This window comes from Lissotriton helveticus, chromosome 1_1 (assembly GCF_964261635.1).
Source record: "Lissotriton helveticus chromosome 1_1, aLisHel1.1, whole genome shotgun sequence".
Taxonomy (NCBI): Eukaryota; Metazoa; Chordata; class Amphibia; order Caudata; family Salamandridae; genus Lissotriton; species Lissotriton helveticus.
The window spans coordinates 840991481-841005008 of record NC_136057.1 but is presented as its reverse complement, the minus strand read 5'-3'; positions in this window follow the sequence as shown (position 1 = coordinate 841005008).

Genomic DNA, 13528 nt, shown 5'->3' with positions numbered 1-13528 from the left:
CAGACGAGACTGTTGGCACGCTGTTTTATTGTAAGATTAAACTCCAAACTGAGTACAGTTGCTTTTACTTCAGTTTTTTACTTTTGTTATTACATTTCCATCTTTTAGTATCTGTCATTTTAAGTGTAGGTACTACGTGATTGGCTGATCGCGATTGTGAGAATTATGAAGAGCATTTAACTACGAGACCTTATATCCAGTTTTGATTTGGTCAGCAGATTTCTTATCGATAAAGCACTAGCACTTTATTTATGATTATAAGCAGAATCTGCATCTCTCATAGGAACATGGATATGTTAGTAAATTAGTTTTTAATGGAATTGCACTTTATTCAGAACTAGTATTTGGAAGCAGCCTGTACTCTGTATGCACTGTTGTAACGATTATGACATTTTAAAATAGGAGATGGAGTGAGTGAGTCTCATATAGGATGCTGAGTACTAAAATAAAAAATAAAAAAAAGTTTTTTTGGGGGGGATAATAGGATGATGAGTGGTTTCGCTCTATGAGCTTTCAAACATAGCTATTGAACGTTGCTTGATTGAATTGCTATATGAACTTAAATACTGGCACTGATAATTGCATTTAGCATTTCATTACATAATATCATTTGCACAGTTGTTTTCTTTCTGTTCTAATTTTAGCAGATGCAATGTTGATATTTCTTAGCATAATTCACTATGTATGTATTTGGTTGCACTATGTACAAATTAATTCTTGTTAGAGCTGGCTGAGACTTGCTGACAATTTCTTGTACTGAGCACTCGCCTTTTACTACCAACAGCCGTGTCAAAGTCTGTTGTCGAGTTTCATTTGCATTTAGCCTTATTTCTAAGGTTTGTGTGCACTTTATTCACTGCATTTCACTTTAAATTACGTTGTAAAAAATGGACGCATCATGTGACCAAGCTCCCACGAGGAGCGGAACGCGTCATGGAGGGCACTAGTCCCAGTGATTTTATCCCGAAATGAAAGAATACATTTTTCACTGCTTACCACGACTATTGATGTGGAGGTCATTGACTGTGCAGAGGAGCCAGCACGAGGTCCGTGCCTGTTTGTTGCTGTTCCAGGGATTGGGGCGGACAGGACTTTCGTGTTTTCCCCATGCAATTTCTCTTAGGACCTTTAGCCACAGCTGCAGCCCGAACGGCTGAATGTAATTACACCAAATTTGGCAAATAGGTAGTCCTCAGTTCAGACTTGTGCCTTTTGCTTACATGGTGTCAATCTGTTCAGTAGTTCCTGAGAAAATTACAGTTAAAGTCATTTATATATCTATTTGCACGGTGGATCCACGGAGTGTGCGAGGATTGTCATCATACCATAAGCGCACCCTTCCGATCACGCGCTGAATGCTAATTGGCTGTCAAGTGGTTGTCAACATTCGAAACCAGGAACTGTTGGCAGCCATTTTGTGCCTCAGTAGAAGCGAGGCTGAGGAAGTCAGTGGAATATGTGTGCAAAACGGAGAAAGGGGGCAGGGTAGAAATAATGTCACCCTCTAGACGTGCTTAGGGGGTCCCAGAAGGACCTACAGGGCCCACAATTTTTTTTTTAAACCCAGCAAGTGCATGTAGGGTGCCGTAAAATAAATAAAATAAGACAGAGTTTGTTTAATAATTAGTCCCCGGGGTTAAATACCCGGGGCAAAATTATTACATTTTATGAGGGGCCCAAAGGGGCCCCCAAATCTCGGGAATCATCAACCCCAGGGCTAAAAAGAAAAAAATGGTGGGGTGAGGGGTCTAAGGTCCCCAAAGACGTGGGGACCACCACCCCCCGGGGCTTTATGTATTGTGGGAGGGGGACTGCGTGGCCTGCCACCAGGAGCACTCAAGGGCCTGTTAACCCCGGGGCTACAAAAAAAATGGTTGGGGGGCTGAAAGGTCTCCAAAGCCCCGGGGACCACCACTCCCCGGAGCTTTATGTATTTTGGGAGGGCCGGCTCTTGCAGTGTCCCGGGGTGTCCATCCTGACCTCCCATAGCAAGGAAATTTGTTTTCTCTTTCAAAATTTAAATTAGATTGCTTTTCCACATGAGGAGCTGCATGTTAGTAGCTCCCCATGTGGAAGAGCAATGCCGGCTCCCAAACGCGTAGAAGTTGTGCACCAAAGGCTTTGGAGTTGCACACCCTACAGATTATGAGTTGTGCATCCAGCGCGTGCACACCAGGGGGGCGCACTGAGCGCTGCGCTGGATGCGTGACTTTGAATTTTACCTTGAAAAAATAGCCCCTATCAGTAATTTCTAATATTCCCGGGGACCCAATCCCTGGGTCTTATAAACATAAAAAATGTTGGGGACCGTGTGGGGACTTAATCAAAGAGGAGGGAGAATGAAGAGGGTATGATCCATTCAGCTTCCTTGTACTATATCCAAAAATCAAGTGGGGAATGGATCACTTGTCCTGCATAACCTAACTTGCTTTTTGGACCGTGTGTGGAGCCACAATATCCCCACGGTCCCGCCGTCTCCCCACATTCTTCAGGAGCCGGCATTGCTTTTCTGCATGGGGAGATGCCAACTTGCATGTGGAAAAGCAATCTGGTTTGGATTTTGAAAGTGGGAACAGATTTCACTGCTGTGTCTTTCAAAATGCAAACGCGAGATTCCCGCCTTCTCATAGCAAACAGCGGTGTCCCGGGGTAGGCACCCCGGGACACTGCAGGAGTCGGCCCTGGGGCGTGGTGGTCCCCAAGGACCTCGAGGGGTCCAGGCGGAGGGCCACGCAGTCTGCCTCCCACAATACACAAATACCCGGGTGGGGTTGTTCCTGGGTCTTGAGGGGGGTCGTCGAGGTCCTCACACTTATAATTTTGCAGGGGGGGCCTTGGAGCCCCCCACAACCATTTGTTTTATAGCCCCGCGTGGTGGCTCTCAGTCTTGTACAGGAAACACCAATGTTGAGAAAATCTTCCAGTAAGATAACAAAGGATTTTGAAGTCCAATTTCAGCATTTTTGTTGTAGTTTGTAGGCGTTAAAGCAACGTCAATTTTAACTCCTTCTTTGTAAATATGCCACTAAGTTTTGTAATGTCGACAATCTCGTCTTCCATTTAAATAGGCAGGAAGTGTGTATTGAAGTTCATTGTGAATCGTGAAGCAACACTGTCTAATTGTGATTGATAAAGAATTGAATGAGTTGTGTACTTGTTTTGCTCGTAATGTGCATAGGGGCAGATTTACAAGTTAATTGTGTTACTATTGCATTTCTTTTAAGATGTGAAAAGTGACGCAAAGTGTGCAAATTTTAAATCTGGTACACAGTGTTCTGTTTTACTTTGCTTTCCTTTCTGTAATGTAGAGGATCCTGGGTAAATATAACGGTTTCTGTACAGCCAGTACCTTTCAACCCTATCCCCCAAATGGCTTTCTGCCTGTTACCACAGTAACAGTTCATGGAACATTAAATGAGCACAGAGGTTAGAAGTTCACCACACTGTGTTGCTAATTGAAACAGTTACTGTGCTGGAGTTTTAAAACCCTTCCATAGGAACCATTAGTCGTAGCTATAGACTCTGGTAAAGATCTGGTAAAGAGTTAGCCTCAGAATTATACTTCAAATTATAAATATCATTTCTATTTTTAAATGTTTTCTAAGTATATTTTAATCACACTAAATAATAGTGAAATGTTGTCAGAAAAAGAAGACGTATATACTTTTTGAAATTAACTTTTATTAAAACAACAATAAATAACTAGAAACGTGAATTAAAGATAACAATATAATAAATAACTAGAAGCATAGCTTTAACAAAACAAAATAATAAACAAAATGTGATATGGACTCCAATAGAAGTACGGTAGGTAATCTGCAAAACAAAAATGAAAATTAGTGTTTAAAATTAGATCGATGTGACTAAATGAGGTCAAACATTACAAGTCAAGGTAACACTTGGCGATATTTGCTTATTTCTACATCTGCAGTGTGCCTGATACATACCAATTGTCTTATAGGCCCTGTTCAAGAGGTGTCTGTATGGAAGTGCCTACTGCGTCAGATATACACTATGGATCAATAGGTCTTTAAAATGATTCAGAGATGATACAGAATTAGGTGAGAGATGAAGTCATTATGGAGGAAAATATACTTTAGGGCTTATTTACAAGACTCTTGTGCCACGTTTGCGTTACTTTTCCCATGTTAAAAGTGACGCAAAAGTGGTGCAAGGGGCTTGTAAATGAGCTCTTTTATTTCTAATGCGTTTAATCGGAGGGATTGTATATCTAGGCCGCTCTGCTTACCTTGTGTAAACACTGTGACCAACAGAGTTCACAACTTGAACTCAGCTTTGGTTGTACAGAGCAGAGTGGATAGCAGCGTCCATAACTTTAAAAGAGAAACGATGTGAGAGAGAGAAAGAGAGAAAAAACGACATTAAAAGTGTGAGAGAGAGAAAGTTATAGATGGAGCAGTTAATACTGGAGAAAATACTCGTAGCTCACCTTTTGCCTCCGTTGTGTGTCCAAGCACGTGCTGGTTCATAGTGCACCCTCCAGTTTAGTGATCTTAAAGATAGTATATAGAGTTAGTAATAGCATAGTACATACAACTGCACACGTATTTTTTTGGTTTATTTATTTGTACACTCAGGATACTGTATTACATCAAGTTCCACTGTAAGGAGGTGTCGGTGCGCTGTTTTTCTTCCAAAGTAGTATATCCCATGCATTCCAACTGCATAGCTGTGAGTTCTCAAATATGTGTATCTAGACTGTTGTACCCCAATGACTCGCAGAGTCTGGAGGTGAGTGTTTTTCTTGGGAAGTCAGAGGCAGATTGAGAAGCTGCTTGCCCCACTTTTCCCATGTTAAAAGTGACACAAAAGTGGTGCAAGGGGATTGTACATCTGCCCCTCAAACTGTTATAACCTATCTATTCTCACTGCCCGGAGGTAATTGTACATTCCTAAGCAGTGAAGCTGTTGCACACAACCCACTCTCTCCTTTTACAGATGACTTGTCGTTGTTTCGGAAACAAGCTTCTTTGCTCACCTTGTGCCATGCCATTGGCCTGATTGAAAGAGGGTGCACTACGTGTTGAAGCAGCCTTCTCAGAAGTTGTTACGATGGCCACGCATCATCGCAGAATCCTCGAACGTTGAGCTTTAGAGGTGTTGGGGGGACACCAATTTGTGAAACATAACCTGTAAGATAAAAAGGAAGTTAACATTGTGTGTCATTTTTTATCAAAGGAGAGAGGAAGTGAGAGAGTGACTGCAAAGAATATTCGCAGCTCACCTTTCTGTCACCGGTGTGTTTTTCACCATGTGCCGGGAAATAATGCACCCTGAAGCTCTACATATAAAAGATAGTAAACGAAAGATGTTATGATTGGTGTTTGTTACTATCTTAATGTGAAGTTCAATAACATCGCACTTTTTTCACATTTTCCCTCTCACATTTAAAACAACTATTTGTATAGTTTATATTCCGGACATTTGACCGTTTATAAAAACGTTCCTGCTATTGGATAAAAATACATTTGAATGCAATAACATTCGGTATAGAGGACTGCATTTGTCTAAATCGCTGCGTCGATTTTTGTATCCGTAGGCTGCAGCCCATAGACTCCCTCCGATGAGCACCCAGGCCTCACTGCTGATCTTTTCGTGGACAGGACACCTTCTACATCATGCAGTCCCACTCTGCCAGCAAGAAGTCTGACATATGGTGCCGAGTCTTGATATTGGTATGGCTAACGACATACTCGTGCTCCCATCATCATCATTGCAGGTTCTTCACCCGCTCAGTCCTTCCGGTACCACTAACTCAGTGACCAAAGAGGCCACACACGTAGTGGCGGACCGTTGTACTCGGTGGTTCGGGGCTATATGAGGCGTTTGAACCAAGAGGATGGGCCATCACAGCGCTTGCGATGGGAGCAACTCTAAAATGGCGCACAGCACATGCGCCCCATCTTTTTTATTGGTACGGTCACGTGTGTAGTGACGGATGCGCTGGATGGGTGTGGTGTGGGTGTATACCAGCCATGAGGGAGTGTGTGTGTGCCGTTCTGACAACTAGACCTGGAACTAAGAAATCACTACAATGGAAATCGAGGCAATGTTTCATTGTTGTGTTTTCCTGGAAGCGTAAGTGGAGTGGGCTGGCCTGATGTATGCCAGTACTGCGCGAGGCTCTGAACCATGATTCCAGAGCTATGGACTAAGTATGGGCAAAATTTGCGAAATCGAATTCGCAATCCGCGAATTCGTGCGAATTTGCGGATTTTTGTTTTTTGCATGTTCGCTGGGTTTTTTGCGTGTTCGCGGGGTTTTTTGCATGTTCGCGGGGCTTTTTGCATGTTCGTGGGCCGCTTGCATGGCGAAGTTACCCATGCGGTCGTGTATGGGCACAGCACCCTCTGGTTCACCACTGCCAACCCCTGGTTCATCACTGCCACCCTCTGGTTCACCACTGCCACCCTCTGGTTCACCCCTGCCACCCTCTGGTTCACCCCTGCCACTCTCTGGTTCACCACTGCCACCCTCTGGTTCATCACAGCACCTCTGGTTCACCACTGCCACCCTCTGGTTAACCACTGTCATCCTCTGGTTCAGCACTGCCACCCTCTGGTTCACCACTGCCACCCTCTGGTTCACCCCTGCCACCCTCTGGTTCACCACTGCCACCCTCTGGTTCATCACAGCACCCTCTGGTTCACCCATGCCACCCTCTGGTTCACCCCTGCCACCCTCTGGTTCACCACTGCCACCCTCTGGTTCAGCACTGCCACTCACTGGTTCACCCCTGCCACCCTCTGGTTCAGCACTGTCAGCCTCTGGTTCACCACTACCACCCTCTGGTTCATGAACGCCACCCTCTGGTTCATCACAGCACCTCTGGATCACCACTGCCACCCTCTGGTTAACCACTGTCACCCTCTGGTTCAGCACTGCCACCCTCTGGTTCACCACTGCCACCCTCTGGTTCACCCCTACCACCCTCTGGTTCACCACTGCCACCCTCTGGTTCATCACAGCACCCTCTGGTTCACCCCTGCCACCCTCTGGTTCAGCACTGTCACCCTCTGGTTCACCACTGCCACCCTCTGGTTCACGACTGCCACCCTCTGGTACATCATAGCACCTCTGGTTCACCACTGCCACCCTCTGGTTAATCACTGTCACCCTCTGGTTCACTACTGCCACCCTCTGGTTCACCACTGCCACTCTCTGGTTCACCACTGCCACCCTCTGGTTCACCCATGCCAGTCTCTGGTTCACCACTGCCACCTCTCTGGTTCACCCCTGCCACCATCTGGTTCATCACTGCCACCCTCTGGTTCACCCCTGCCACCCTCTGGTTCAGCACTGCCACCCTCTGGTTCAGCACTCTCACCCTCTGGTTCACGCCTGCCACCCTCTGGTTCATCACTATCACCCTCTGGTTCATCACTGCCACCCTCTGGTTCACCACTGCCACCCTCTACCGAGACCTTTTGTGATGCAGCGGCAGCACAAAAATGCGCCATGGTGCTGGGTATTAACAACGTGACACATCTGAGAGATGAGTCACGTTGTAAAGCCCTGCGCCATCAGGAGGCGTTCTGACGTAGGGGAGGGCATTCCTTGTGCAGGAACACCTCCTAAAAGTGGCTGAGTGAAATCTACAAGATTTCACTCAGTCACTTTTAGGCCAATGCTGCGTCAAAACCCTGTGCCTGCTTGAAGCAGGCGCAAGGCTTGATGCAGCATTGGGGAGATAGGGCCCCACAGAGCATTGCTGGAGCTGCGTCGCAAGTGCGACGCAGCTCCAGCAATGCGCTGCTTTTACGGCACAGATGCGTGACGCATCTGTGCCGTTTTTGCCACATGGTGCGCCGCATTGTAAATGCGGCGCACCATGGGTGGCGGAGCTGCTGCGCACATTAACTGGCGCATCCCTGGGGATGCGCCAGTTATTGTAAATCTGCCCCTATACATTTAGCCAACGAGGGAGCACTTACTGATTAGACAGTAGAAAGTACTCCAGTTGAGTAGAGGTATTGAACAAAAAGGTGGCATCTTCGTGGACAAACATGCAGGGTGGGATTCATTCTGCCCCCTATTAGACTCGTTTTTTGTGCCCTTCTGCCCTCTGTTAGACTCGTTTTCCCTTGTTTTTCTGCCCTTCTGCCTTCTGTTAGACTCGTTTTTTAGGTTTTGCCTACGCAATGCGTACGAAGTACGCATGCGCTAGCAAAATCTAATGATATCTCTATGTGGGGTCGGGTATCCGCCCCCTCCCGCCCCCTCCTCCCATTGGCTAGCTCCATAAATGGAGGCTAGCCATTGGGAGACGGCTCTGTCCGTCAATCCCGGACCAGATTCGGGGGCGTTCCCGAGAATTTTTCCACTTTGGCTACGTCACGCTACGTCAGCCAAAAGCCGGGAACGCCCCCGAATCTGGTCCGGCATTGAGCCGGCACCCGCCTTCCTGCTCCGGCCGTCTTCTGCGTCTCTCCTCCCCCTTTCCCGCCCCCTCCCGCTTGTTTTCCTGATGCTGGCCTCGCAATGGCGCTGCGTCTCTCCTCCCCCTTTCCCGCCCCCTCCCGCTTGTTTCCTGATGGCGGCACCGGCCGAAGATGGAGGCGTCCTTTCCCTTGCCGCAGAGCTCAGGGTAAGTGAGCTGTAATGCTACAGTCCAGGGCATCAGCGGCATGCCAGAAATGCGCCTGCCTCGCCCGACCCTTAACCTCTCCTGTTGGGTGTCTGTGGGTGGTTGAGTGCCCTCGGTGCACTGCAGAACCCTATCATGTGTCGGCGCAGCCAGCGCGCTGTCTATAGCCGGCCGCCTGCAGCGGAAACCCTATCCACCGACATAATTAAAACATGATCTGATTACCGTCCGCACTGGGTGATTGCGGTCTCATTAACCTTTGTGCGCCTCCACCTGAATCCATGTCCCGGGAGGACAATGTAGCAGGAGGGTGTTGCCTATGACACGCAAACAGATTGTTTACTTCCCAATTCGACCCCTCCCCCGTCACTTAAGCAGTCTCTTTTACCCAGGAGGCGCTTCATTTTCAATTTCACACATTTGAAGTCGAGTGCGGCTTTTTGTTGTGGTATGACACCTAACGCTCCCTCGCTAGGCTTACACTTTGAAGCAGAATCGCAAAGAAAGACTGGATCGGGAAGCGAACTTGTTTGTTTGATTATCGAATCCTGGCAACCTCGCCCGACATAACTGTGTGCTCCTGGCCGACTAGGTTTTGTCTCTTCGCTTGAATTCCTTAAACTACCATACCTGGGACTTCTTAGAGACCTGCTAATGATGCTACACGCAGGTATTTACCACACGATCAAAATTAATTTAGATCAAAAGCCCCCAATTCTTATTCGCGGGGACTCCCTCACATCCAGCCCTGTCGACATTCCCGCTGTGAGAAATGTGCTGCGCCTTGATTGTGGGAGGGCGAGGGTCGTGGTGTCAGTGATGCTAATTGTGAGCAATCTCTCGTGCTGGTGGTCCGAGAGAAGGGCTCAAAGGAACCTGAAGATAGTTACATGGCTATTGTGTCACAACAGCAGCTTTTCACGGACCCATGTATGCATCCACCCCTGGGTTGCAGACTCGCCTCTGTGCGTGTTTACCTCGCAGCTGCGTCGGGTTAGGCTGTGGAGCCGCGTGTCCTGTGAAGGTGCAGCGTGCACCTTGCACTGCCCGATGGAGAGGGTGTGACCTCCATCGGAGTCTCTGCAGAAAGAGGACCACACACTATCAAAGGCTGCTTCACCCCGACATGTAATCTGAGAAACTAGGGCAAAGGCCGTTATGACCTACATACTGTACCGGGGATACATACTGCAGCAGTGGGAATCTGCATTGTAATTATATGTATGGAGTAAATCACGTGGCGTGTTTCATCAGTTATGCATTGTTTCAGAGTTATTGGTGATCAAGGCGTGTTTTGAAGCTGAGACTTCCCCGCAGTGTGACAAGGCGCAGTGTGACACAAAGAAAGCAATGCTCCCTCGTGTGTGTGGAAAACGCCCAAGTGCAGCAAAAACACACAATGAAAGATACTGAATTTGTTAACTAATAAAGCAGCTATTTATCTGCCATTGCTTATTTGTCTTGTGGATTCAGGGTTTATTTATTGTTCCCTAGAGGCTGGTGGTTATCTCCCATAGTGTTGGTTAAGGGAGCAGGATGGAGTAATTTGTGCATTAGCTGGGTTGCTTCCTTTTATTTCACGCTGACTTGAGAACGTTTTTATTACATTCTCCTTAGGCTCAAGTTTGTGTTCCTGATATCCTGCTGACTTGATGGCGGGGCACATATGGATAGAGCCTTTGATGCTGGCCCGTGAATCTGTTTGTTTTAATAGTCTGCTTTGTGCGTATGCTGTTTGCTTTGTCGCATCAGTCTCCTGCCCACTGAAAGTAGCTAACGCCCGTAGTAAAAACAGGAGCGCCGAAGCTTGGCCGGGATGTTTCTTACAGCTCTGAATACAACGGTTCTGGTCACACGACTATATCACTGACTGCAACCCACCACCAAACGTCCATGGCACTCTCATGAGCCCCCCCTCACCCTCAACCCCGCACCCTCAACCCCGCACCCTCAACCCCTCAACCCCGCACCCTCAACCCCGCACCCTCAACCCCGCACCCTCAACCCCGCACCCTCAACCCCTCACCCTCAACCCCTCACCCTCAACCCCTCACCCTCAACCCCTCACCCTCAGCCCCTCACCCTCAACCCCTCACCCTCAACCCCGCACCCTCAACCCCGCACCCTCAACCCCTCACCCTCAACCCCGCACCCTCAACCCCTCACCCTCAACCACTCACCCTCACCCACCCTCAACCCCTCACCCTCAACCCCTCACCCTCACTCACCCTCAACCCCTCACCCTCACTCACCCTCAACCCCTCTCCCTCACTCACCCTCAACCCCTCACCCTCACTCACCCTCAACCCCTCACCCTCACTCACCCTCACAACACATATTGTGTTACAATAGGTGTCACATTTGCGAAAGATAAAACTATTGGCATTGTAAATAACAAAGCTATTAATTTCGCTATTTTCAAAACAAGCACATAAATAAAAAATGTGTCCTTTACAATACCAATAGCTCAAACTTTCCTAATGCGAGACCGATTGCATTGCTGTGCTTCTCTCCCCTGCTGCACTCTCCTGCTCTCTAGAGATGTGGCCTAACGACCAGAGCTGCCATCTAAGTCACGTAAATACAAAACATGTTGCATTCCAAATGCTATAGGTGTCACATTCGCGAAAGTTATAACTATTGCCATTGTAAATGACAAAGCGATCAATTTAGCAATTTTAAAAACCAACAAATAAATAAAATATGTCATTTACAAGACCAATAACTCCAACTTTTCTAATGCGAGACCTATTGCATTTCCAATGCTTGTTTTACAAAGTGCTCTCGCTGAATTCCCCACACCTCCCTCGGATCTGAAGCCCGGGATGTTTCTCTACTTTTTGTGAGTGCTTGCTGTCTTCCGCTGTCTGTGTGCCCGTTCCAGCACCCCCCCCTCCGCTGTCCGTGTACCCTGTTTTCGTGCCTCTGTTGCCTGCTTGTGACTCTGTTGCCTGCTTGTGACCCTGTTTTCGTGCCTCTGTTGGGGGCTTTGTGTGGCTGCGTTTGTGGGGGGCTCTGTGTGGGTGTGTGTGTGAGGGGCTCTGTGTGGGTGTGTGTGTGGGGGGAGCTCTGTGTGTGTGGGGGGCTCTCTGTGGGTGTTTGTGTGTGTCATTTGCGAGAGATAAAGCTAGTGGCATTGTAAATGACAATACCATTTATTTATGTTAAAAAAAAAACATAAATAAAAATAATGTCAAGAGCAATGCCAATAGCTCTAACTTTAACAAAGGCAAAACCATTGCATTGTAAATGCTTGTTGTGCCCTTCTGCCCACTGTTAGACTAATTTTTCCCTTCTTTTTCTGCCCTTCTGCCCTCTGTTATTCCCTTGTTTTTGTGCCCTTCTGCCCTCTGTTAGACTCGTTTTGTGTGCCCTTCTGCCCTCTGTTAGACTTGTTTTTGTGCCTTTCTGCCCTGTTAGACTCGTTTTTTGTGCCCTTCTGCCCTCTGTTAGACTAGTTTTTCCCTTGTTTTTCTGCCCTTCTGTCCTCTGTTAGACTGGTTTTTTGTGCCCTTCTGCCCTCTGTTAGACTCGTTTTTCCCTTGTTTTTCTGCCCTTCTGCCCTTTGGTAGACTGCTTTTTGTGTCTTTCTGCTCTCTGCATCACCACATCATCACTCAGCGCTACCCCAGCATCACTCAGCACCACCAAATTATCACTCAGCACCACCACATTATCACTCAGCACCACCACAGCACCACTCAGCACCACCACAGCATCACTCAGCACCACCACAGCATCACTCAGCACCACCACAGCACCACTCAGCACCACCACAGCATCACTCAGCACCACCACATTATCACTCAGCACCACCACAGCACCAATCAGCACTACCACAGCATCACTCAGCACCACCACAGCATCACTCAGCACCACCACAGCACCCCTCAGCACCACCCCAGCATCACTCAGCACCATCCCAGTATCACTCAGCACCACTACAGCACCACTCAGCATCGCCACAGCACCACTCAGCACCACCACAGCACCAGTCAGCGCCACCCCAGCATCAATCTGTGCAACCATTCAATAACAACTGGTTCAAATATGTTCTCTCAATGTTTCAAACTTTATTACAAATATCACAAAAAGATGTTAATATTTCACTTCTGTTCTTGGATTTTCGTCACAATAAAATACACTGAACATAATCTTCACAAAAGTTATTTACAAAAGTTTAAGCTATTGCCATTATAAATTAAAATCACTTTTATTTAGGTATTAATTATTTAAAAAAATTAAAAGCCATTGTAATTTGTAATATCAATACAGCTAAGTCACGTAAATACAAAACATGTTGCATTACAAATGCTATAGGTGTCACATTTGCGAAAGTTATAACTATTGGCATTGTAAATGACAAAGCTATTAATTTAGCTATTTTCAAAACCAACACATAAATACAAAAAATTGTCATTTACAAGACCAATAGCTCAAACTTTCCTAATGCGAGACCTATTGCATTGCAAATGCTTGTTTTTATATCTGTCAGTGCTTCCTGTTGAGGTTTAATTTTCGTGACAGGCGCCTCATTGCCTACTTGTAACTATTCTCTGACCCTGCTTCAAGGGTCAGAGCAGGGTCAGAGAATAGTTGCAAGTAGGCAACGAGGCGCCAGGAAGCACTTACAGGCTTACAGCAGCAGGTGCCCAAGTTGAAGTTAATTTCTTTGTAACCCTTTTGTAAAAGGTTCCAAAAAATTAGCTTCAACTTTTGCACCTGCTGCTGTAACCCTGTAAGTGCTTGGCTGAAAAAACGTCCCCGCTTATTCGTGGATTTTACAGCGATTTCGCGAGATTCGCGGATCGCGAAATAGCGGAAAATCCGCAAATTCCGCGAGCGGAACTAATTTTCAGCCCATGCTTGCTATGGACGTTGTCCTGTCGTGAGCTATATGAGAAATCAAGTGATTCGGGT